The sequence below is a fragment of the Anser brachyrhynchus genome (assembly GCF_964034855.1).
Source record: "Anser brachyrhynchus genome assembly, chromosome: 5".
NCBI classification, from domain to species: domain Eukaryota; kingdom Metazoa; phylum Chordata; class Aves; order Anseriformes; family Anatidae; genus Anser; species Anser brachyrhynchus.
Genome location: NC_137699.1, coordinates 28,767,865 through 28,792,988, shown reverse-complemented (window position 1 = coordinate 28,792,988; position 25,124 = coordinate 28,767,865). Strand labels below are relative to the sequence as shown.

General features: G+C 46.4%; 2 long non-coding RNA genes across 2 annotated transcripts in view; both read left to right on the top strand.

Annotated features, from left to right (window-relative positions):
* The first annotated feature begins 6 nt into the window (after nt 1–6).
* Nucleotides 7–8,667, top strand: LOC308196431. Its single transcript, XR_013952199.1, has 2 exons — nt 7–1,671; nt 2,588–8,667. It is a non-coding gene; the product is annotated as an uncharacterized lncRNA (long non-coding RNA).
* An 8,978-nt stretch (nt 8,668–17,645) lies between these two features.
* The window catches only part of LOC308196428, a 40,260-nt gene continuing 32,781 nt past the window's right edge, over nt 17,646–25,124 (top strand). The window contains exon 1 of the long non-coding RNA XR_013952196.1: nt 17,646–24,563. This is a non-coding gene — a long non-coding RNA (uncharacterized lncRNA). The remainder of the gene's footprint in view (nt 24,564–25,124) is intronic.

Here is a 25,124-nt window from a genome sequence, read left to right as displayed (position 1 = left end):
ACAGTGAAGTAAATCTGAATTACTCCAGATTGAAGGACATGTCTCCAGCAGCACAGTTGGGCCCTCAAGAGCTGCTGATGCTCAGGTAAAGCACGGCTGTTACGTTTGGCATTGCCCAGATCTGGCTGGCATCCACAGTGTCCATGGCTGTGCCCGGGGCTGCCCTGGCAGGGCTGGCCCAGAGCCTTCCCACCGCCATCCCTGCAGGTCCCTCCAGGGCAGGACAGATCCAGCACAGGGCCTTGGCCCAAATGGCACAATCAGGGTCTCAATGGGAGCTGATTACCTTACGTCATGTCCACAAGGGAGGGAGGGACTCACTCTGTGCCTTGATCAACTTTATGCACCTTCCTATTTGGGGGTTTGCAAAATTAGCCTTCATAAAATCTCCCCCAGCCCCCTCTCCCGTAAGCTACACCCACATTTTTCTCATGGATGACTCACTGTTAAAACAAAATATTTCTCCAGCTCGAGTTTTTTTCTGTGCTATGTATTAGAAACAGCTGAATAACTGCCTTAATATCAGTCTGTGAGAGCATGTGTGCCTGAGTATATGGACATGCACGTGTGTACATATGCTTTCTCTGTTTTTAATATGAGTTTCTCTTTTGCCCTTTTCACTCCTTTTCCTTTCAGTTTCTTTTATTTTTATTTTTTATTTTTGGTCCCCTTCCCCCTCTCTTCTGTGTGTGTCAAATGTATCCACAAACACTGACATTCAAGCCCATGGTTCAACATCACAGTATGAAGAGCAATATAAAATTACCTCATCCATTCCTTCATGATAAACAGAAGGAAAGCGATGGAGTTATTTCATGTGATACAAGAAGAGAGTTAAACCAGATCAGTTTAATTTAGACAAAGGAAAACATGAGATGAAATAACAGGAAAAGCGTCCTTGGCTTGTTAGATAGGGGAATAATTAGTTTCTCCAGGGCAATGATTGAACTGGGCATTTTGTGCACAACTTGTCTGAAGTGACAAATTCTGCTCTGTCCCTGGAGTGAGGGATGTGCTCATCACTTTGATGTGTGCAGCCCTGAAATCAACAGCACGGTAAGCCACAGGGGCAGAGATGTCAGAGATGGCAAGAGGTTTCTTGGTGCAATAAAAAGGCCACTTGTGAGGTCGTAGCGAAGGAAAATTCCAATGACTGTGTGCAATATTTGGAAAAAACAAAGGAGGGTTGACGTTAAGATGCATTCAGGTATAAAGGTTGCTCCCACTTAGGTTATCACCCACCACAGCCTCCTCTCTAGATCTCAGACATTCAGCCAATTTCCAAAAGTTACAAAGCCAGATAGGTTGGGGTTATGGTGAAGGTAACGAGAACTGTTCTGGAAAAGTAACCTGCAGCACAGCTGCCGTTCAGCCCAAAGGAGCACAGCAGCGGTCTTGCGACACAATGCCGCAGGGGTGCCCGTCCCCATTCAGCTCCTGCTGCTGCCATCTTGTGCCACCATGTTGTAGCTGATGCCAACATGGCTGCCAGGGCACTCTGCTCTCACCTATGCACCGGGGTGGGAAAACAGACATAATCGGCTCGCTGTGGCCATGACGGCTTTGGCTGTGGGCTGTGCAGGGCAGGAGCAGACGGAGCAGACCTTCTCCACCTCCTGCTCAGCAGCCAGCAGTGGCTGACGGCGATGTACAACTTAACAGGCTGAACAGGTAGGGCAAGCGTGGCGGCAGAGCAAGTTCCCCTCACACTCCACCACCCACAGCACTGGGGCTGAAGTCTCTACTTGAATGAAAGTGCAAGTGTTAGGTGTGGTACATGAGTTATGCATGAAAAGTTTAATGTGTTTAAGGGTACAGCCTCAACTAGCAGCTAACAGCCGTGAATGAGCCTTGGGGCGAGCCCAAGCCAGCTTCCACTCAAGTCGATAGAGGTACGGTCTTTTGGCTTCAGTGGGAACAGGATGAGGTCCTTCATGACCAGCCAAGGAGCGATTAGTCTAATGATGTAATAGTGCTTGTAACTGCCTGTTCAGGCTTAATTCAGCTCTTTTGTGAACGTGCATCGTGGCAGTCTGTAATTACGTGATGACACAGTACTTGTTCTACAAGACTCTGCCTCATTTGAAGCCCAGGACGGGCGGTGAGGCAGGCGCAGAGGTAAGGGCAGGAGGGCCCTCTCCAGCCCCCACCGTGCTGTCCTGCTTCCCACTGCAACCGGCTTCCTGCGGGGTCTTGGGCAAGAAAGCGCTCTAACGCTTGCGTGGCAGGCACTGGGTTCATGTTTCACCAGCAGCATAAGCCTGGCCTTTTCTAAATATAGGAGCTTGGTTTTGCAATCTTACTGATCTCTGAGCATAGCTTTGTGTAAGGGGTAGTCAACAGACATAATGGCTTTAGGTTTGAACTGTCTTTACAGCCTATCCAGATCCTCATGGCAGGAGGTACGAAAATCCCTTGGCTTGTCTACTAAGGTGTGGTGGCACACCTATCTGCTGGCAGCAGTAGGCCAGATTGCTGTTGGCAGCAATATCAGTTAAAACAAAAGGTTTTATCTCCCTGATCTTACACCACACGTTCTCTCTGCTCCTGGCCATCTTTCCAATCTCACCTTCTGCTTTGTTTAAAGTGCTCCAGAGACTCTGCTGGCCTGGTTTCCAGTATCCCCAAAAGAGGTAGCTAAAGGGCTGTCTGAAGATCCATATGCACACTGACAGACAGGAGACGTGAATGGAGGGAGAATATGAAAGGAAACGCTGCAGCAGTGAAGACTGGAGAACAGGGTGAGCTGAGAAGGCGAGGAGAAGGAGATACGTGAGCTTGGTAGTGGAAGGAAGCACAGGAAGAGATGCAGGATTGTAAACGAGCCACAAAGGATCTAGACGGTCAGAAGGAAAGAACATTGAGAACAGGAAGAAAAGGTCTGAAGGTAACAATCAGGAAAAAAAAAAAGAAAGAGATCGAAATAAAGAAAACAAATAAAATGACTCTATTAGAAGGCAAAAGCAGGAAAGACCATACAGCACAACACAACACCAACTAGGAAGGCTTCAGATGCCTTCTTGCTACTACGTCTCCTGGGAGCTCTACACTGCTTCACCTCTGGGCCTCACAGTGTCACCCTGAGGGGTCTCAGCATTGCCCTATAGGGACAGACCAGGAAGGGACAAGGCATGATGGCACCCGAGGCACTGACCCTGCTCTCCATGGGAACCTCTCTGCACCCCCACCTCATGCTGGTGGCTCTTGGTCCAGCTCACTAGCTCTGGTGTTGGTGTCATAGAGGTCATGCATGCTGCTGTCACCAGTCATTGTGACTCGGTTCTTCCTTGACTGGGATCTCTTAGTAGGTGAGGCAGTATCCTGGGTTGATGTGGACGGAGCTGAGAACTCCCAAAAGACAAATGATTTGATATGTAAAATGAACAAACATGAGACTGGTCTCTTGTAAGTTTGGCTGGACTGGGAAACATGTCAAAAGAGCATGTTCCTCCTCAGCGAAGCTGTTCTTTGGGCCTGATTTTTATCTTATGCAGGGATGGAGTAATCCCACTGACGTCACTGGACTGATGCCGGTGTAAAAGTGGTGTGTACAACTGGTGAAATAGGTCAGATTGCTATACTCGGAGGCGTAGCTGCTGAGTTCAGTGATAAAAATGAGATTTTGCAGCTATTTCCTCCCGTGGGCCCTGCAGAGCTCCCCAGCTCACAAAGAGCAAGCTGCAAGCTGCTCCAGGCACCGCTTGGGGCTGGGTTGTGGGGTTTTCTCCAGCACCTCTCTCCACCCAGACAAGCAGTTTCCACAGATCTGTAACAGAAAAATGCCGATTTTGTTGATGCTCCACACTTCCTATTGCTAAAAGCAAGAAGCACTATGTGCCTGGTCTCTGGTAAAGCCCACATCAAAACAGTTCCGTTTGTTGAATGGAATAAAGTAGCTGAGGATTCAATGTGTTAGTAATTGTGACCACTGATCAGCCGCTTGATTTCACACCCTATTTTTTATGCTAAAGTGCAAGACATTATTATTACTTTAATCCCATGTGGGTACTTGACTTTTTATAAAAGCTTTCCACTGGAGATGTGGAATGAAGTGTTGTCCTCAGAGCCACATTAACGTCTGAGGCTGGGCTTGCTCTGTCGTGGTGCGGAGGGTAATTGTGCGCAGCCACCATGTGCCTGGTGCCCAGCATATTGCTCTGGGATTTCTGCAGTCATGCAAGCTGCTAATAAACAACCCACGTCTCTCCTATGAACGGGTCCCTTTCCTTCACAGAGCAGTGTCGGTGCAATGCGCCCCACACCCATCACACCTAATCCCTTCTTGGAAGCAAATATTGAAAGAGGAAAAAAAGAAAAAACAACACATGAAATGAGGAAGAAAGAAAAGTAACGCCCAAGGAGCTTGGCTGAGCCTCACATCCCCCATGTGGGGAACCGGGCAGCTGACTTCCAGCCTCCCAGGTGATGTAATGTGAATTAATGTTCGTTTAGCAGCCACATGCACACACCTCAGCTGCTCCACGCTGATGAGCGGAGCAGGCAGGGGCAAGCAGGCAGCTCTGGAAGCTGCTAGCGAGATGTGCACCCTGGTGTGCACATGGAGTGACAGCCACGCACTCTCCTTGCCTCTTTGATGCTGCTGAAGTGTTCACCACTTTTGGAGTCCAAAGCTTTCCAGCTTGCCCATGGGCTACATGGAAATAAGGGAAGGTGGAAGCAAGAAACAACTTGCTGGTCACAGGGGAAAAGCAGCCTGATGTTTGTAGCTACTAAGTGGCATGTTACAGCTTTGAATTGAGTGGCTTGAGCGCTTGCCATGGTTAAAAATCAACTTTCCCCCCCTCAGAGGAGTACAGCTGTTTCCCAGCCTGGTGTCCTGACCAAACCCCACCACCAGCAGTCAGGTTTTGCCCCCGTTCATTGCAGCAGGCCAATGCAACGTTACTCAGTGCCTGTCTGATATTTTACAGTGATTTTTCACCCTTGGAAAATGCTATGTTTCTCTCCCCTGGTCTCTCATTTCACTGGTTGATCTGTGTGCCTGTGAGATTGTTCCTTGTTTGTTGACAGACGTAACAGTCACTTTTACTACACGTGAGGTATAGGGTTTTTTTGTTCCTTTTTTTCTCCAACACTTTTCTGTGTAATGTTTTCCGCATTTGGTCTCAACCCACGGTTCTCTTCTCAGAAAAGAGTCACCTCAGCTATATTTCCGCATGTGTGTAAACACACATATATGTGTTAAAAATATCCTGCTACATGCAGATGCAGAATATTCCATTACCTCGGTATTAGTCTAGCTAAGCCCAGTAGCAGTTTAAAACGGGTCATAATCATGTAGAGCACATGCTGCCTAGATCAAGCTTACCACTTCAGCCCAGCCCTTGCTGGCAAGTCCCTGTGGCTGGAGGGGAACCAGCCTGAAGAGTTCCCTCAAGACACACATGAGATGGCTGCTGCTCTCAGCCTGGTCCCCAGGAGAGGCACGCTGGGCTGGATTTCCCCTCCAGCTGCATGGCTGCTGCCGGTGGAGAAGATTCTGGCCTGCAATGACCAGCCCTAAGACAGAGATATCATTGACCATCCATTGCAGCCACTGTGGGTACATTTACATATAAAAGCCGAACCTGAGAGATAAATAACAGATAAGCCTGCCCATTTTTCAGGTGCTGGAAAGTCTGACTGCCTCCTTTATACAAACACAGACTTAAATACTATTCACCTCGGGGGTGTGGATGAGTTTATCTTGGTTGGGAATCCATGGAAATGACTTTTAACCCCTAGCATTGTAATACATTGCCCAATGCATCTATATAAACATGAACCATATTTATAGTGTAATGATCCCTAGGGTTCACTGAATACCATAACAAGGACTTTCGGAAAGCAGCCAGATATCCTGCTCCTCCAAGCTATATTAAGAAAGGCCGAGCTGTTACAACAAAATATTTATTTATTTATTTATTAAACTAGCCTTGAATTATTTAGCATGTTCTCTAAGGGATTATTGTCTCATGTCCTTTCTCAGCATCTGAGGTCTGGAGAGTCGGGACTCTGCAACCATTCAGTGACGTTAACCCTTTTCTGTTTCCTTCGGGAAGCTGCATCCCTGGAGTGCTCCCTCCCTTTGCAGGCAACAGCACGTTGCAGTCAGCAGCATTTTTCAAGCACAGGTCTGCTCCGAGAAACGATTCTGTACAAACACATATGGCAAGGTCTCACAACCTTTAAGAGGGTGAAATCAACAGCAGGCCACACAAATTCAATTAAAGTCTGTAGAGATTAACCCTGGAAAGCAGTACACCTGAATAAAAAATTGCAAGTTTTATGAACCTACAAAATGCTGTATGTGGCTTATGGTGTGTTAGCAAAGTTAAGGCTGATACAGTATACAGTTAAAAAAAAAAAAAAAAGTTACTTCTGGTGCTCAAGAAAAAAAAAAGATTCTGCAGTTCATTACGTGGCTCATCTGTGTCAATGCTGCAGGGCTCAAAAAAATAAAAAGCAATAAAATCTGACTTTGTCTCTAATACCAGCAGATCCACGGCTAAATATGCAAAGGCGCAGCTCTCTTTTGTAAGATAGCACCATTTTTCCATAGCCTTTTTTCACAGAAAACCCACGCTTTCTGAGTGAGGCTTTTGTAGTTTCCTTTTCAAGTGGCAGTTTATTTCAGAAAAATAAAGCCGCTGTTTTCATCAATTCCCGTGCATTTGGGGGGACTCGTCTTTTGCTGGCAGCAGAGGTGGAAGGAGATTTCCATCCCCTGCCCTTCCCCAGGCCGTCACGCGCTGCGCCCTGCGAAATGGAGGACGGAGCAAGGCCGCAGGCCGGCCCGGCAGCCCTCCCCGCCGGCCGGGCTTCCTCTTTCCCCCGCCCGGCAGGCGCCCTGGCCTCGGCCCCACTTTCCACACCGCAGCTTCACGTCAGCGTGGGCCCATCCCCACGCACTTGAAGGAGCGTCCCCTCGTTTTGGAAATAATGCCAAGCTGCAAAGGTTTTTTGAACCTATCCAGGTTAGCTCTTTTTTTTCTTTTTTTTTTTCGTTAGAGAAAGGGGCTGGAGAGTTACAAGAAGTTGCTGTCTGACAACGTATCTGCTGCTTCCTGCTCCGTCCAGAAATACCACCAGCACTTCTCCTGTGGGATTTCGGCAGTTTCACTTCCAGTTCAGCCTGAAGCAAAAGCGCCGAAGCAGCAAGAAAAAAAAATAACGTTTGTTTTTTTTGGGGAAAAAAAAAAAAAAAAGATGTGTCACAAGTATTTCATAATTCTGAAAAGATTTACCAGCAGAGGCTAAGGCTGACCAAAAGAGGACAGGATCCTAACGCAGTTTGGTGTGAAGGGGCCCTGCAGAAACCTGTTGGTCACTGCTGGGCGCTGCTGGCAGGAGCCAGATCCAGGAGGGTGCTGGGACTGGGGCGGGCCAGAGCATTGCTTGTGCTCCAGTACAAACCCTGCCACCTCTCCTTAGAGCAGCAGTGCACCCAGCTGTCCATCCAGACAGACCAAGGCCAGCAGTGCAGCAGACGCGCGTTGTGTCCGTAGGCTGCAGTGCTGCATGCAGGCAGGAGCCTGAGGGGGCCTGGGGCAGGAGCATCCCACCAGGCCACGTCAGACCTGCCTCTGGTGAGTGACCGGCACCCAGTGCCTGGGTCCCAGCGCTGGGACATGGCCAGACAGGAGGCAAGGGCAGGGTGGTGGCTTGACTTCACTCCCACCTTTGTTTTTCTACATCAAGCTTGACCGCTGTCAGCCTTTCCCATCCACATAACCTCCACACGTACACAAAGTCTTGTTAAGAAAGGATTGGTCTGAGTGTTGGCACATGTTTTGGGGGAGGGAAGTCTTCTTTTAGCTGAACTCCTTCATCCGTCTCTAGTGCCTTCTCTGCCCCAAAGAAAGGGCTGCTCTCATTCACTTCTTTCATTGCAGTTAATTAGTAAGTCCGAGCCAGCCCGTCCTCAGGAGCTGGTGGTTCCCTTAATCTCCCTGTTGCTAGGGCATGCCGACATGCTCCACTGGTACCAGTTCCAGCGTGATGTGGGGGATTGTGGAAAGAAAGGGTAAAGGGCCGATCAAACAGAGTCCGATTAAAAAAATAAAAAAGGAAGAAGACGCTCTTTTAGATGAGGCTGAGAAGTTCACAATGGGGGAAACCAGAGGGCGAATGATAAGGCCTAAAGGAGCTCATTAAATTGAGGCAAGCTGAGCGGAGGTACCTTATTTCACTCCCTTTCTCCTGCCACCCCTGTGATGGCGAACTCTTTTATCAAAGCGGGGGGGGGAAGGGGCAGGATCTCTTCCTCACAAAATGTTTGATAGAAATAAAAGTGTAATTGTTTTCCTGAGATTTATTTTTTATTTTTTTGCAAATCAACCCTTTAAACATTTGGAAAGCAAGCTGGAGCCTCAGTGAAGGGTGCTGCTTGATGGAAATGCAGGCTGCAGGTGAGAAAGTCCCATAGCCCATTACCATTTCCTCCTCTCAGCTCATCCAGTCTCCCAAGAAACAGCAAGGTAAAAAGTTAAGTAGGTCACATGGGCCTCCAGGAAGGCAGAGGTCAAACCTGAATGCAAATGTGCAATGTTTGCCTTGGAAGCAGTGTTTCCTACTTTATTTGATCTGCATCATCCTTTACAAATTCAGAGCGAGCATATGAGTCAGAAAGGTTCATGCACTTAAGCAAGGTGCTGCCTAGCAAAATCTCACACGGCCCTTTTCTTAGGGCCTCTGGCAAGTGTCTTTCTTATGAGCGTGGCCAGCATTTGCTGCCTCAGAAGAACAGGGATCCCACCATAGCAGTCCCAGTGGGCGTGAAGATCTTGAAGAACTAGAGAGCACAAGCAGCTGCAAGCTGATAGGGAAGCTTCTTAGAAGGTCTGTGTTTAGCAGAAGAAACCAGGGTAAGGCTTAATCCTTTGCTGGTAACCACGACAGTGGCAGAGTGCAGTCATTGATAGAGCATTCTTTAATCTGAAAATCAGCCAGATCGTGTATCAGAACTGTGTTTTGAGAGTCTGCGTGAACGATGGGTTGCAAAACAGAAGCAAGTGCCTGTCCTGCACATCCTCTTGCTGACGGAGTCAGGAGACGAACACTCACATTTCTGTGACACTTCTCCTCTTGTGGGGACGTAAGGGGGTGGCATGACTGTGGTCCTGCCCGCCGGCTCAGCTCTGGGCACCAAGGAGGGGGCAGCAGTGGCAAACAGCACATTTTCCCTGCTACACTCAGCCAGCCTTAGCTGGAAAATTTCTGCAGATTCTTGCTGGTTTTACTTGATCCTTTCCTCCACAGGCTCCTTAAAGGAGGTTTGTTTGTTTGTTAAAATACAAACAAACAAAAACCAAACAAAACTTCTCTTAGTTCTTATTGAAAAGCAATCCATTATTGTAAATGATTATGTTAACCTCTCTTGCCTGGAGGTCCTTCTCCCCACCTTAATACCCCCCTCCAGCCAAGAATTCCCATCTTGCTGTGCAGGTGAGGTGCACGGACTGCTCACTTCTACTGGAAGGAGGGATAAGATTAGCTATTTCCAAAGATCAGGTCAGTCTTTAAATGTGCAAATACTTTTTTATTAATCTCTCCTCCTAATTCTAGGAGTTTCCCCTCCCGTCTAGCTACAGGTGCACACAGGGACCTTTGCTGCATGGAAAGTGCTGGATTTTCCACATGGCAGCTCAGCTTGAGTACAGGTTTACTGTTTTAATCTCTTTCGGGTATCAGGCCATCCTTCTGTAGGCTATTGTTTTGCTAAGGGATTTCCTCTGAAGAGGGATCAGGCTTTTGGCATCTAACACATTCCCCCACCCTCATTTCTTCTTCCTCAAGTCTTTCTATCATAGGTCAGGTCTGTGCACCATGCCTCTGCCAGCAGGACTGTAACCAGAGCTATGATGGATGACACTTGTTGGGGTTGGGGGCATGTCACAGTTGTCCTTTACTTTGTCTGAACAAGTCATGCTTGCTAACAGGCTGTTTTGCTAATATAATCTGAATCAGTAAATGTATTCCTCCCATAAACGCAGCTTTAGATAGTGGGACACACTGGTAGGAAGAAACTTGGTTTGCTAGGGATGTTTCTTTAATGTTGGTCCTCTTATATTCATGTGTGTGCAGGCGTGCAACGGGTAGCATCCTGCTTCTTCACTCACTCCACGATCTTCACTCATTGGGAGCCTCGTGCAAAGCAGGGAAATGCAAGTTCAGTGAGGCTTTGTTTACTCAATGTGACATACATTTGTAAAAAACAGATGGAGAGATAATCTGTTGTGTTCTACTGGCAGAAATCTCATCCATTACCCTGCACCACTATCTAGTTTTTTTTTTTTTTTTTTTTTTTTTTTAATATATATACCCATTTTCTAGCCGGTGTTAATAGTGGCAACATGTGCAGGACACTGGAGAACTTGTCTGTTGTTTGGGGTGGTTAATGCCTGCCTGCCTTTGCCAGCATAGATATGTTGCTGCATCTTGCAACACCACCACTCTCCCTTCTTTCCAAAGTTTTTATTTTCAATTTCCCTTTCTTTCTTTCTTTTTCTTTCTTTCTTTCTTTCTTTCTTTCTTTCTTTCTTTCTTTCTTTCTTTCTTTCTTTCTTTCTTTCTTTCTTTCTTTCTTTCTTTCTTTCTTTCTTTCTTTCTTTCTTTCTTTCTTTCTTTCTTTCTTTCTTTCTTTCTTTCTTTCTTTCTTTCTTTCTTTCTTTCTTCTTTTTCCCTAGTTTCTTGACAAGTAGTCTCTGATGATTCCTTACAGAAACTGGAAATGTATCTCTCATGCTCACTTGCTTTTTAGATGTTGATACATAATTTGCCTCTGCACCAGTCTTTTTACACATGGCTCACATGCATGGACATGGGGAAGAATCAGGACAAGACAAAACAACATCCAATGGCTGAAAGCACAACAAATTCAGACCAGAAGGCATACTAAGAGTGTCGGGACAGGGGGATAACTTTGCTATTGTCACGATTTGCCGAGGCTGAGAAGGAGAGAGCTTTTTTGTACCATAGAAAATTGCCGTACTAAGGCTGGATAACAAATAGAGGAGGCCAACAAAATCATTATGGTTTGCTCTTTCTAGTGTTAACCTCTAACAATCTATAAATAATGTGTAAGTTTCCACATACTGCAGTTTATCAGCAGGGTATTTTATTACTTGCTTTATGATTTAGATCACTGCTTTGGTTTAACCAGCAGTTTGTAGCAGTGAACATGCCCCAGCCTAGGGCCTGGAAGGTGCCTGGGGTCCCAGGCTTAGCTAAAACACATGAAATGCTGTCCTCTCATCTGTGACAACTGGCTGACACTGCAAAACGTGCAGGAACCATAAAAACAAAAGAAGCAGAATGGGAAGGAAGGAGACTCATAGCTAGGCAAAAGGCCAGCTTTTTCTGCTTTTTCCTTTGAGCCTCCACTTCTGGAATCCCTGCTTGCATGTCCTTACTATCAACTGGTGTTTTAGCTGTTCATTTATGGGGAATTCTAACTAAAGGGAACTGAAGCAGTATCTGAAATTCACTTCCGCTTGGGCAATAGAAAGACTGTCTGAACTCCTTCCGCTTTTGGCTGCTCACGCTGCTCTTTTGAAAGAGCACCATTATAGTGTTAAAACACTGCTGTATTTACAGTGTTGCTGTTACAGCTACAGCTTCCTCAAGCAGTGATCATTTGCGTATCTTTACTGATGTGAAGAATATGTGATGATGGAAGGTAAGCTAGAGTTTCTGTGCCAGCAGGAGTTTGGCATGATTACATTACTAATGAATTGAGTTTTCCATATGTGTGAAAACAAAAAAAAATGTTCCTCACTCTGTCAGGAACTCACGCTTGGAAGGCCAGCAGAGAGGGAAGCCAGCAATAAAGTGTACCCAAATGAGAAAAGATGTTTTTCTAACAAGCATTTGAGATGAACTTGAATACTTCTGGCTGTAAACATTTCTAGCATTTGGGACTATTTAAAATTCACATATGGGTGAGAAGATCCTGTGACTTGTACCGGTGACTTCTGGTAAGGACAGAAGTTTAAATAAAAATTGACCAGCAGAGACGGAGTGCTTCCATGCGGAGCCTAGCGGTTGGTAAGAGGTGGCAATGAAGGTCATGCTTCTGATCTTTCCTAGGCCAAGATAAACCAGTGGAGATTCCATTAGGGTCACATACTCCGTAGTTAAAGGCATGTCATTTTGTGCTTTGGGCAAGTGCAAAGTTTTAATGATGTGAAAAGGGTCTTGGAGAGAACAGCAATGAGCATAGGCTATCCAAAATCTGTGGAATTTGTAGGAAATGTAATAGTAGATAAATCACCAGCTCTTTTTCAATTTCAGCCTCAAGGAAAAAAGCATGCAGAAGCTGGGCTAGATGTTTGAGGACACAGTCACAAAAGCCAAGCAGCAAAGTAAGATCCAATTAGCAAGAGACTTTAAAGCAACGAGTAGTTTTTTCAGTACCATAGCGGCAAGATGATGACCCAGGCAACTGAAAACATGCTCTCCAGTGGAGAAGACAATCCATGGACAGGTCATGGCTAGAATCCCAGGGTGTTTCATACCTTTTTTTTGCTTTTGTTTTCACTTCAGATTAATATTGCAATCAATGCCAATGGCGGAGGGGGGTAAGATCACAAAACTAGAGCAGAGAGTGCTCAAGTCAGTTGGGCCAGATGAATTTCAGCCTAGGTTAATTGCACCAGCCAATTGTTTAACCTCAAAAGACCTAGGTATAACCTAGCCTAGCTTCTGGGATGTTACACAGCTCAAGAACACACTTGGAAGCCTGGAAAAGTGCAGACGTAGTTCCTGCCTTCAAAAGGAAAAAAAGGAGGAGCTAGGGACTGCAGATTGTTCAGTTTAACTTCAATTCCCGGAAAAATACTGGAACAAACAATCAAACTTTTGTAAGCACCTAAAACAAAACAAAGAAGTGAATAATGGCCAACATAGATTTGTCAAAAACAAATTGTGTAAAATGGATCAAATTTCCTTTTATGACAGAGTGAAAAACCTTGTTGATAAGGGAGAAGCAATCGTTGTCCTATATTTTGACTGTGGTGAGGCTTTTGTCACAGGGTAACGTGATATTTCTAAACCAATTAAGGGAACCTGTGCTAAATGGGGCTAGTCTAGGATGATGCAATATTAACTGGAAAACCACACAGAGAAAATAGTTATTAATGACACTTTAAAACGGGAAAGGTGGGTCAGGAAGAGTCTGCTGGGAGTCTGTACCAGGTCAGTATGATTAAAGTGATTATGAACAGCTTGGGCAATGGAATAGAGAATATCACATTCTTGTCTACCACAAACCTGGAAGGAGACTATGGATATGCTGACATATAAAACTACAATTAAAAACTATTTAGGCAAATGGTCTTCAAAATAGGATTCATTTCAGTAAGGATGGTTGTAAGTTCCTGTATAGGGGCATTGCCAAGAATAATTAATTCTGTTTGTGTGGTGTGGTGAATATGCCCGAGTAGCCCAAGTAACGACTCCACATAAAAAGTTTATGTGAGAGATGTTACAGGTCACAATTAAAATATGAGTTAATTGCTAATGCAAAGAGCACAAATGCAGTAATATGCTGTGTAAATAGGCATGGACCCTACAAGTAAGCCTTCTGCTCCGTTCTCCATGAGGCCACAGTTGGATTATGGGTGCTGTGGTCAAGACAGGGTCCAGAGGATGGCAATGGGAGTAATCAGAGTTCATGAAATCCAGACCTAGGAAGGAAGAATGAACAAACTGACTTTTTTTAGTCTAGGGAAGATTGAGGGAGGTAGGGTTACTGTTGTCAGTTAGGTGAAAGATGGCTGGGAAAAGGGGAATAAATTTTTCTCCACATCCCTGATGGATAAGACAAGTAATGAACTTAAATTACAGAAATGGAGATTGAGGTTAGATGTTAGAAGAAAGAAAGCAGTAAGGATAATGACGCACAGAAGTATCAGAGGAGGCCGTGGACTCGCTATCCTGTGTTTAGGATGAAGTTAGACAAGCATTTGTCAAGAGTGACATAAGTATAATGATCCTGCCTAGGGACATGAGTCTGGACTAAATGATCTTTTGAGATCCCTTCCAGCCATATAAATCTCTGATTCTAGCCTAACTGCTGAAGGAAGCCAGGATTACAAGTGCTCCACGTTTGTGGTTTGTGATGCTCACATTCGTGACTGGGAGCCAAGAACAGTCCTGCAGGAGCTATACGCACTGCTTGCTGGTTTGCAGGAAAATGGTTTCCTGCATGGCAGGTAAAGTCACCAAAGACTAAGAGACATCCTTGGATTATGAAAATATAGCACTGACTGGTTTATCTTGCATTTAAATGCCTCTGGTCTTAACCATAGTGGTGATGCATGACGCTAGCCTTGAAAGCGTTGGTCAGTGTAAAACAGCCCGTTATGCTTGTTTGCTAATTGCAGCCAGGCAGAACTGGCCTCCCCGAACTACAGAATTCAGGACTGCTTGCTTCCATCTCGGTGGGAGCCAGGGTCCAGTTCAGCCTGCAGCCCTGGCACTAGTGACGCAGGCTGGCACTAGCAGCGCTAAAGCTGCCACAGGCCCATCAGACGCTGGGTAATAGAAACGCGAACGATTGTTTTCTGTCTGGAGTCCCCACAGGCCATTAGGGACAGAGCTTGCTAGAGATTATTTTCTGCAGGCACTTAGAGAAGTTTGCATTTCTCTAGCAATTCAAAGGATGATAAGTGGAAAAGGGTACAAGAAAAACAGAAATACTTTTTTTTTTTCTCAGCTTCTAAAGACAGCTTTTACAAACATCAGTATATAAATAGAAAAGAAAAAAAAGACACATTTTAAAGAGGTGGCTAACCCAGTATCCCTTGAAAAAAATAGCAGAGAGCAAACACTGAAGTCCTTTAACTCTGTCATAATTTGTAGCAGGTTTGCAATTGTGAAATCTCTCAGCGACGTGGGACAGATGTTATGGTGAGGAAAATAAAACAAACAGACATCGGGATGGGAAATGCAGAGAAGATGAAATGACACCGTGTTGTAATCCTTATGGGAAATCTCTATACAGCTTTCCAAAATTCTGTACTGGTGAGCAATTAGGAAACTAGACAAGCTATATAAACAGAGCCACTAGAGGTCTGTAACCATTCCCATGCAGTTTCCGCAGCGAGCATGAATCTCAAGGGCAACTTTGGGGAGGGGAAAATTTCTGCCCACCATCTTCTAAATGATCCCTTTAATATTCTGTCCAGAGCTGTTTGCGTAAGAAATGCACACAAGGGGAGGTTTTCCAGTGCTCACTCCTGTTCCTATGGCAGTAGATCAAAGGCAGTAACAATACAGAGTTAATTAATTCAGGAGAAGGAATTCCCACTTGCAGCGGTCTTAACCCAGCAGTGGAGGGAAGGTGTCAATCATAAGGGCAAAGGTGCCGAAACTGGCATGGATTTGTGGTTGTTTTTTTTCCTTCACTAAGTAGTTAAGGAGGGGTGTTAAACAGTAAATGTCACCTGAGCTTCGGGAAAAGCTTCAGAAAAGGTTTTTATACATAATCAACAGTTTATAAGTAAGCATGAATGATCCAGCTGCAGTAAACCTGAACAAAAATTGGGCCTACAGTCTTGTAAAAAGAAACCTCTGCGAGGGAAGTGCATTCTTCTGTCCATGTCAAGTTTGGAGAACATCCGTCTCAGCCCCACTGAAGATCATCAGCATCCACAAAGGTGGTGAAACTGGCCAAAGGGAAAGCTGGGGAGGAGTTCGTCTGCCCCTGCAGCCTTCCAGCTTTGTGTAAATCAGCAGAGCAGAGGGATCAAAATGATTGGGAAGAACCAAAAGTTATTCAGTAGTACCCAGAGGAGTGTGGGCAAAACTGCGGTATGGCGCTAACAATAGAATAGAAAGCAAAGGCCTTCGTGGAGGCAGAGCAAGGGGCTAGCCACCGGTGCACCTGGGATTTCTAGAATGCCTTAAAACCAGTAGGAAAGAAAAGGGGGAAGTTTGTTGATTTTTCCTGAGCTAGAAATTACCCTGCTAGTAATCTGATGCGTATCTAGAAGAAGAAATCTTAGAGGCAAATAGAGAATTTAATTGTGGAAAGAGTGACTACTTGCCTGTCAAAAATATATTGTCCCTGAGTGGGAATAGCATAGGAGAAAGGACCACACATGAAGCAAAATATTATGGGACTCTGTTGATTTTAAATGAAGTAATTTCTTCAGTTAATGTCTTCAGAAAGGTATTTTTTTCTCAAACTAAATGTCTAATATTTCCCTGATATTGGTGGCAAAGCTCCTGTTGACTTCTCCTTAAACAACCGCAGAATATTAAAGCTGAAGTCAGTTTAAGAATCTATCCCCCTTTTCCCTTTATGGCCTTATTTTCCTTTTCAGATGGAGCTCTCCTAACTTGGCCTTTATTTATTTCTCAACATGGGGGAAGTGACCCACACGATCCTTCATGGGGTTTCTGCAAGCATGCTCCCAACAGCCAGCATTGAGCAAACAGCTCTGCTGCAGCTGATTTTATAGAAGACATGTTAAACCCTGTGGCCAATACATAGTTTGGTGTAAGATGCCAAATACTCCCAGGGTTGAATGTGTCTGCTTGAAACGGCAATGAAGACTTTTTTTCCCTTGGGCATAGCAGGGACACAGGGCTAATACCTGACTGTGGCAAGCTGATGATTTGTCTACCACTCTCTAAAATAGGTACTAATTACAAAAATCAGATAATCAGGACTTAGATCTGATGACCTTGTCTGCTTGCAGGCATCTTAATTGTATTTGCAGAAATCCACTGCACAAACCGATTTAGAAGTTGTTTCCTACCTGCCTCATCTTTGAACTCCAGCATGTCACAAAACTTTCAGGCTTGGACATACCAGAAAGGATCTTTACATTGTAATGCCTGACAGCCAACCTTGTGGGTTTTCGCTGGAATCATGCGTGCACTTCCCAGCACTGCACGTGGCAAATGCTCTTACCTACACAGAGATCTCTGTGTGTCCATTCACTTAGACACATCAGCTGTGCCCACACTGGGGCTCATGCCAAAGCATGTGCGTGTGCATGTGGTTTCTCATCATATAAGTTTTCACTGAATGAGGAACGTAAGGAAGAATGCACCTTTTTATTTCTAGGAAGGACCTGAACCATCATATTTTATATAGCTTTGGAAAAAGGAAGTACTGCCATTTGGAAGAAAGTTTAGGGGCTCTGAAGAGGACGGCCTCTTCATGCTGGCATAATTCAATTTCTCTATTTACTGGAAATTGCCCCATTAAACTGTTTGAAGCATGGCCAAGGACAGGCTATATAAGGCCTAACTGTACTCCCTTATGAAACTTGGTAGCAAAACCCTTGACACCTTCAGCCTTGTATTTTGGATTTATCATGTATCATACGGCGTTGTGTTTCCTTGGGAGTTACATTTATCATGGTCTTTTGCAAGAGTTCAGCCCCTCTGCCAACGCATTGCGGGAGCTGTCTCATAACGGGCTGATGTGAAGAGCCCTACTGAGTCAGCCTCGAGAACTGGTCAGTCTGGTGCTCCATAAAGCACTTTCTTGGGCTGCAGCGCTGAGAGATGGCTTGTCAAAGGCCCGGCTCATACTAGAGCCAGCGTGCGTGAGAGAGCAGCATAAAAGTCACGATCAGGTGGGACCCACATGCTGTACCAGCAGAAGGAATGGGGTAAGTCTCAGCCCCAAGACGCTTGCTGGTGACATTGCTTCCGAGACAGGAGATCTTAAAATTAATGGCTTTAAAAGTATTGTTTTTGTTATCTTACTACTAGCAGGTACTTCTGGCAACAATGACCTTCATCGCTGCACTTCAGCTGTCACTGGCGTTTGCCACTACAGTTCTAGGGAAGAGTCTGTGGGCTATTTGCTTCATAGCTGGAGTTTAGAGACAAAATCTGTACTGAAACCTGAGCTTTAAAGGTTTTGCATGTTATTAAGTAAGCAAGCTGCAGCCTGCCTCCCCACTTCCCCCTCCCCCCGGCGCCCCTTTTCGAGGGTGACTAAAGTACCAAAAATATAACACACGCACACTGACTTTTAACTTGCTTCATAAAAACATACCTACAATAGCGTAGCTTTTATGTTAGTGTCACATGTGAAAAGAATGTGTGAAGCCTAGGAAAGTATGCATAGCCTCATACTAGTTCTGTGTCTAATGATACTCAGATATGGGGCTGGCACATAACACTGCAGTGCACAAGCTTCTGACTTTCTGAGCCAGCCTTGAAAAAGAAGGCTGAAGAGCATTTGCCTTCTGTGTGCCATTTGTCTTGTCAGCAGTGTGCTAAAAACAAACCTCTGTAAGCTCACAGTGACGGCTGGAATTGGCCCGGTCCCTGTGCGAGTGAGATTAAGGCATCCTACTTTCTGTGGTCCCTGATAAGGTGGAACTGTTTGTTATGGATGGCTCTGATTTTTCTCAGGGGCATCATCATGAAGGGCAGGCTAGGACCTACACTGTGAACTTCCATAACTTAAAGCATCTGACATTCTTCTGTTTTGTCGTAAATTTGAGTTTTTGGGGGACAAAGAAGAGTCCCAATATAATTTTATTTTTAATACCTAAGTGCAATGTTCTAGGAAGTATTTTCACCTGTAAGATCGTGATGGATGCCCTCAGGTAGAACTTCAACTTACAATATTTTTTCTTGAAATCACTGCTTTTTGTTTACCCTCACTATCCTCTTTTGCAACCCCAGACAATGAGGGGTGGTATGTTCCTGAAGGCTGTTCTAAAATAATCACCCAACAGTAGAGCCAACGTCTTACCTCAGCTTCAGTAATGAATCCCTTTGAACAACTAGTGCAACGCAGTAGGTATTTGCGTGAGCAATACTCAGCCACGTGTCTGTGTGCCAGATACTGGGCTGGTTGAAAAGCGGGCAAGCCTCCAAAGCTGGAATAGCATTCCTGATACAACTTTCCCATGTCTGACTCAAGGAGCTGTTACAAGAGGTGGCAGCTGGGTGCCCAAACAGAGCCTTTCCTCCCTCCTTCCCCTCACCGTGCTCCTGCTATCTCTCATGACAAGGGAAACGCTATGAGACTATTTGGTCATCTCAGTGCTTCCGTGAATTCCCATTTCCTGTCAGATTCTCCTGCGGCTTGCTACACTGATTCCAAGGTCCCAGAGCACTGAGGTTATGGCTGTGTCTGCAAAATAAAGGCACAGAAATAAGTGGCTACATAGCAAAAGCATATTCTGTTGCTCGGATATTTTTTTTTTGCAAGGCTGATGAGACAATCTGAATCATACCGTTCCCTCCCACACAGAAATCCCCTTCTGTTATAGTTATGCCTTGCATACCTAATAGCTTAGTAATCAGCATAAAGCAACTTCTCTGCAAAGCTGGGGAAAGCCATGTATCCCAAGTGGCAGAGAGTGGCCAGATGCCACCCTGTTCAGTTTTGGCCCATACTGACACCTCGGATATTGACACCATGATAGTCATGATAAAAACATACCTACAATGTGCCAGTGGAAAATGATTTGATGCAAAAAATGCAGTTATGTCTCCCTTAGACAGCCAAGAGTAACTGGAACAGCCTGATAATATTTTGGTTACCCCACAAGCTTTCACGCAAGTCTTGCTGGGCAGTGGAACCAGTGTAAAAAAGCCTGTGGGCTCATTCAGATCGAACTGCCGCTCTTCATGGGCTCACCTGGTCGGAGGTGGCAGTGAATGGGAACAAGCTCCAGCTCCAGCGTGCCTCGTGCCTAAAGGTCCCTTCTATCTCCGTACGTGGTTGAGGGCTTTGTGAAGCAGCCCGGGTGCTGGCAGGTTTGGGGGCCTTATACTGCCACAGCAAGTTCAGGGCATACAAAATGAGTTACCATTTCACTTACTGCTTGATGGGGTGCTCCTGGCATCAAAATGCCACAGTCATGTGTGAAACCCAGCTGTGGGTCACCATCTGGGGCAAACAGGCAGAAGAGAGCAGGACAGCAGGAGCTGCCGGCCATTTTATCCAGAGACCTGTAGTGCAGTATGCAGCAGAGGTTTTGGGTATAATATGGGTATAACAAAGACATTTTTGGTAGCATATAGGAGAGATCCTGGCTGTGAGGAGGTGGGAAGAGCTGTCTAAAGAAGATATTTTACCTCATACTACACTGGGAAATTGCAGCCCTTTCCCTCAGGTGGCTGGGACTACAGAAGCTGTGAGTCCTTTACTTCAAGCTTATGGGTTTGAATCTCTGAATTCAGGGCACTTTTGTAGAGCAAATTCTTCCAGCACCTTCCAGTCAGGTTTAACTGATGCAGTTTAACTTTTAACAAGAGGTGCATTTTTTTGGACATAGGCCCTTGCAACCAACTCTGGGTGCCCTCCTGTGCAGGGGTTTGGACCAGAGGGTCTCCATGGGGCCCTGCCAGCCTCAGCCACTTGGTGATTCTCTGGTTTCCAAACAGATTCTTGAAGGCAGGTGAAGAAGTGACATTGGTGCGGCCGCAGGCTCGGACGCTGACCGCAAACATATCTGGGTGGGGCTTTGCTGGAGTTGTGGGGGACCCATGGCACCAGCTGGGCACTGCACAGGACCAACAGGAAGAACACCAGCTTGTGGGGACACTGGACGTGTCTCTCTGGGTCCTGCAAATCTCTTTGTATCCCTCTGCCCCTCTGAAGGCCATCAAAGTGCTGCTTCGGCTCATCCAGATGATCTGAGCTTTGGGGTTTCATTTTTGGTGGGCTGGATGGAGCACTGGCTTCTCGGGAAGTCCTCTCTGGACAGGTAAGCCAAGAATTTGCTCAGTGCTGCTTTGAGAAGAATGTCACCAGCTGCCATACCTCCCTGTATCCTCATCCTTAGCCAGCTCCTGGCCCAGCACCTCCTCATCCCGCGGCACAAGCACCCATCAGGCACCGTCCGCCCCGGTGCCCGCCGCCTCCCAGCAGCGCACGCCAGTCGCACGGTTTATTTTGGAGGCCCGCGCTAATCCCCTCCGCCCTCGCGCCCCTCGGTTTACAGTATTGCAGCCGCTTCCAGCCTGCGATAGCGGGGTGGCCTCCGGGTGACCCTGGATTAGTGTAAATATTTTGCTTTCGCTGGAAGGAAATGTGACATACATTTGGGATGGAAGTTATCCAGAGACTGCGGCCCTGGGAGCCAAACCGCCGGGAAGCCCCCGCCGCGGTGGTCTGGAGGTACCGCGCTGTCAAACGCGTCGGGCCTGCCCCTGCCTCGCCCCAGCGGGGATCAAACACATTTACAGAGCGAGAGCCACTGGTATCCGTGTCCTGCGTGCCCACCCAGCAGCCAGGAGCACAGTGTGGCACGGCACAGCACAGCATGGCACACCTCCTGCCCTGGTAGGCCACGTCTCGGGAAGGCTGAGCACCAGCACAGAAGCATGACACAAATGAGGGGGGGTGAGAATGGGATTGTACGCAGGTGCTTTTCAAAGTCCCGTGTGCGTTAGGAACAAAGATGCCACCAGAAAAAAATTGCTACGATATTACTTTTTTATCTGAAACCACACTGTCGATGCAAGAAGTTGCTGATAAGGTGGCTGTCCCTGCCTCCTGTGCATTACACCGCAGAGAGACCATTTTAAATCCTGGGTGGATTTTGAAAACTGGCTCCCAGCTCAGTGCTATTTGCTGCTGCTGACACTTGTGCTCATCTGCCTTGGTCTCCCTGGCTGTAACATGTGCTTAAAAAAGAATAATAATACAATGCTTCAAGGCATACTATATGAAGTAGCTGGTGTCACATTTTACATCTGATAAATATTAATTAACAGTATTTCAGACTACAAAAGGCGCTGGGATCTCATGCATCAGCTGGAGAGAAATGTATCTCCCAGATTTAGCCATAATCTAGCTGAATTATGCATTTGATTTGGCATGGCTGATTACCCCGGAGTGGTGTCTGCTTGTTCAGCATTCCTCCGTCGCGTAAGGAGGTGCCGACTTCCCGCGGTAAAGCCCATCAGCCTGCCCGGGGACTTACGGAGCCAGATCATCCAGAACGGGCAAGCTGCATCAGGTAGAAGGTTTGCTTTTGATAAGTATCCAGAAATTAAGGCACCGACTTGTTGAGGTTTTAGGCCATGCCTAGGCCCCATCCTGATAATCCACTGTTAGCTTAATTATCAACCTTTGTTTCTCCAGACAGTCAAATTTGTTACGGAGCAAATGCATGTGTGTTGGATTCACTTGTGAAAGCCTCAACAGTAGATAATTTAAAATCAAATTACAGTGACACAGTCTGCCGTTAAACCTGAAAAAGAAGGTACCCTTTCACAGGACAATTCCCTTCATGCGCTAAAATAAAAGCTGAGCAAACTGCGCGGTAATGCTCAGACAGCCTGCAGAGCCGTAGTGATGCACATTGACTTTTTAGGAAGATATGCAGCGAACGCTAAACAACTATGACGTTCCCAGTACTGCTGCCCAGAACCAGCGCCCTGCTCTTCCTTACGTGCAGGGACGTCTAAACAGCTCTTGCCGCAGCCGCTGACACTACAATACTGAATCCTGCTCTGAAGAACTTAGGAGTGAGTCAGTGAGATGGGAATTAACCCGTTACTTAGCATACACACACTGCTGAGCTGAACTGCAGGGGAGAAGGGAGGCAATGAAATCCCCGTTTCCAGAATCATAAATTTTCGTTGTGTGTCTTTTTTTTTTTTTTTTAATTTTTACTGTTATCCTCTCAATCTACCCTAGTTATTGCTGGTGTTGTGGTATCCCAGCCGGCACGTGTAGGGACTACTCGCCATCCCTATTCAATATGCAGAGCTGCACTGCCGTGCTGAGCAAGGCTCTGGTAAACATACCTATGGGAAGTCGGGCCTTAACATGGTCAGGCTAGTCTCACGTGTGCATATTCAGACAGGGCTGAAAGTGACACTGAGGTCTTGCTTTGGTACTCAGGTTGACCTCATATCCAACACCAGCAGCTCTCTTTGATCTGCTTTTTCTTTGACATTGTGTGTTGTATGCATCCCCCCTCATGCATTCATTCCATTTTAATGCTGTTGGTCTGGATTTGGGAGAAGGCTAAAGTGCCAGCCAGCCAAAAGACCAGCCAGAAGAGTGATGATTTTGGCCATCTCAGAGACCAGCTGTAGGAGATGTGATTTTATCTGACAAAAAAGGTGCTGAGAGTATTTTAATTATGCAGGGGGGTGGGTTTGGCAAAAACAGAGGGCTCTAGCTTCAAGTAGAAACAGCTAATTTAGCTGAGTGCCAAAACTTCTGCCAGCTCTAGGTAAACTTCGCTGCTCTTCTTGCAGTGCTCATCCAGTCCTGTCCCAGCCAGCAACAGGAACTGCCGCCGGGTGCACCTCATAAATACAAATAGACCAGGAGAGACTCGTGTGAATGTTTCCTATGCGTTCGCTTCTCGCAAGGACGTGTCTCACAGCCGGAGCCCAGCTCTGCCGTGCCAGATCAAAAAGTGGGCATGGTGTTTGCGCTGTCCTAAAGGAGAGAGGACACAGCCCTCAGCCAACAGAAGTGCCCATGCCGGGGGTTTGACAAGTACAGCTGTGGGCAGGAGGGTGGGTGCTCCGCGAATCGTGGCTCTGGATAAGGCTTTTGGTGCTCGGAGCCGTGTCTACATCAATATCTGTGATGAAGCACATGCTTAACTTTCTAAGCACAAAGCTCTCACATACTAAGATTTATATTTAAAGGAGAGGAGAAAGAGAAACATAAATTTGTGGCATGTGTTTCTGAGCTAGGAAGCATGAAAAGCAGCAAGGAAACATACCACTTTTGCTGAGAGGCACTTGGGATGGCTCTTGCCTTTCAATCTCTCTATCAACAGATGAGATGCTGGAAGATTGCACCTATCCTGAAACCCTCATTTTCTTTTGCAGAGTAATAAGCAAATAGGTTTGAGCCTGTTGCCTGCAGGGAAATGGTTTTGTAATGGAAGGAGCACCCTGCACTAAATCAACAAACAGAGAATGGCTGTGTTTGTTTTTCCACGTACTGGAGGTGAAGGTTGCAACCACACCGGGGTTTCTTTCACATCCTCTCCACTTGACACGGGGCAGGGGACAGGCACAGATGCACACGGAGCTGTAGTGTACACGGAGGGAGCATGTAACCAGAATCGCGAAGCCTTTGGGCTCTGCTTTTCCTCCGTGTGTGCTCTGTGCTGGCGGGGTGGGCGATGGGCCCCCAGGCACTCCTGGCACTGTCCCTGGGCTCTGTGAGCCAGCACCGGCTTCCCAGGGAGCCGCCTGTGTTCCCCACTGCTCGCTTCCAGCCCCGATCTCCCGCCTGTGCAGTCACACAGCAGAGCATCGGGGAACGCAGCTGGACTACAGCTGACCAACAGCTACAAAAAGGAAGCTGTCTCTATTTTTTTAACCCAGCTCTGTTCCCCACTCCAGTTCACTCTGAGGGCACACCAGTGCTGGCACTGGGAGCGATCCTCTCGGGCTTCTTTCAGCAGTGACAGCAGCTTATGCGGGTGACACCAGCTTATCCCGGCCTGGGTGTTGGTGGCCCTCTGGCCTGGGCAAGGGATGGCCTGGAGGTGGGGCGGGATGCTGGCCCCGAGCCCTGCCTGCATGAGCAAGCAGGAGAGGAGAGCTGCAAGTGCAGCCGAGCTGATCAGCCAGCAGCAGTGATACTGGTGGGTGTCTTGTTTCATGCATTCGCATACTCATAGAAACGCACTTTCATTAGCACAGCTCATTTCACATAAGGTAGGTACTTTTGCTTATTGGCTTTAAATACAGAGCTACCAGTATAATTTTTGTCCATGCCATGTACGCTTTGTTGTCATTGCTGAAGGAGTGTGCCTAGCACAGGCACAGACTTGGAGTTGCTTTGGAAAAAGATGGTTATCTAGGCAGACAGAGGTTTGTTTTCCTCCCTTCAGTTGCATCACAAAGACAGTGCATTACTGGGAAGCATTTTGTACACTTAGTCAGTACACAGGGAGCATTTGCAAAATTCAGGATGGGAATAAGTTTATGGTTTAATCCTGTCTTACACAGATGTATTCACCTTATCCATATATTCCTAGCATTTGAACCTATAGATCAAAAATAGGCCTATGGCACGAATGGATGCTTTAAGAGAGCATATCCTACAGACAGCCCTCTCCATGTCTATACCTGATGCACAGTTGTGTGCCCATATGTGCTTGTGTTTTTCACATATATTTCCCATCGTTCCTCCTTGCTCCAAA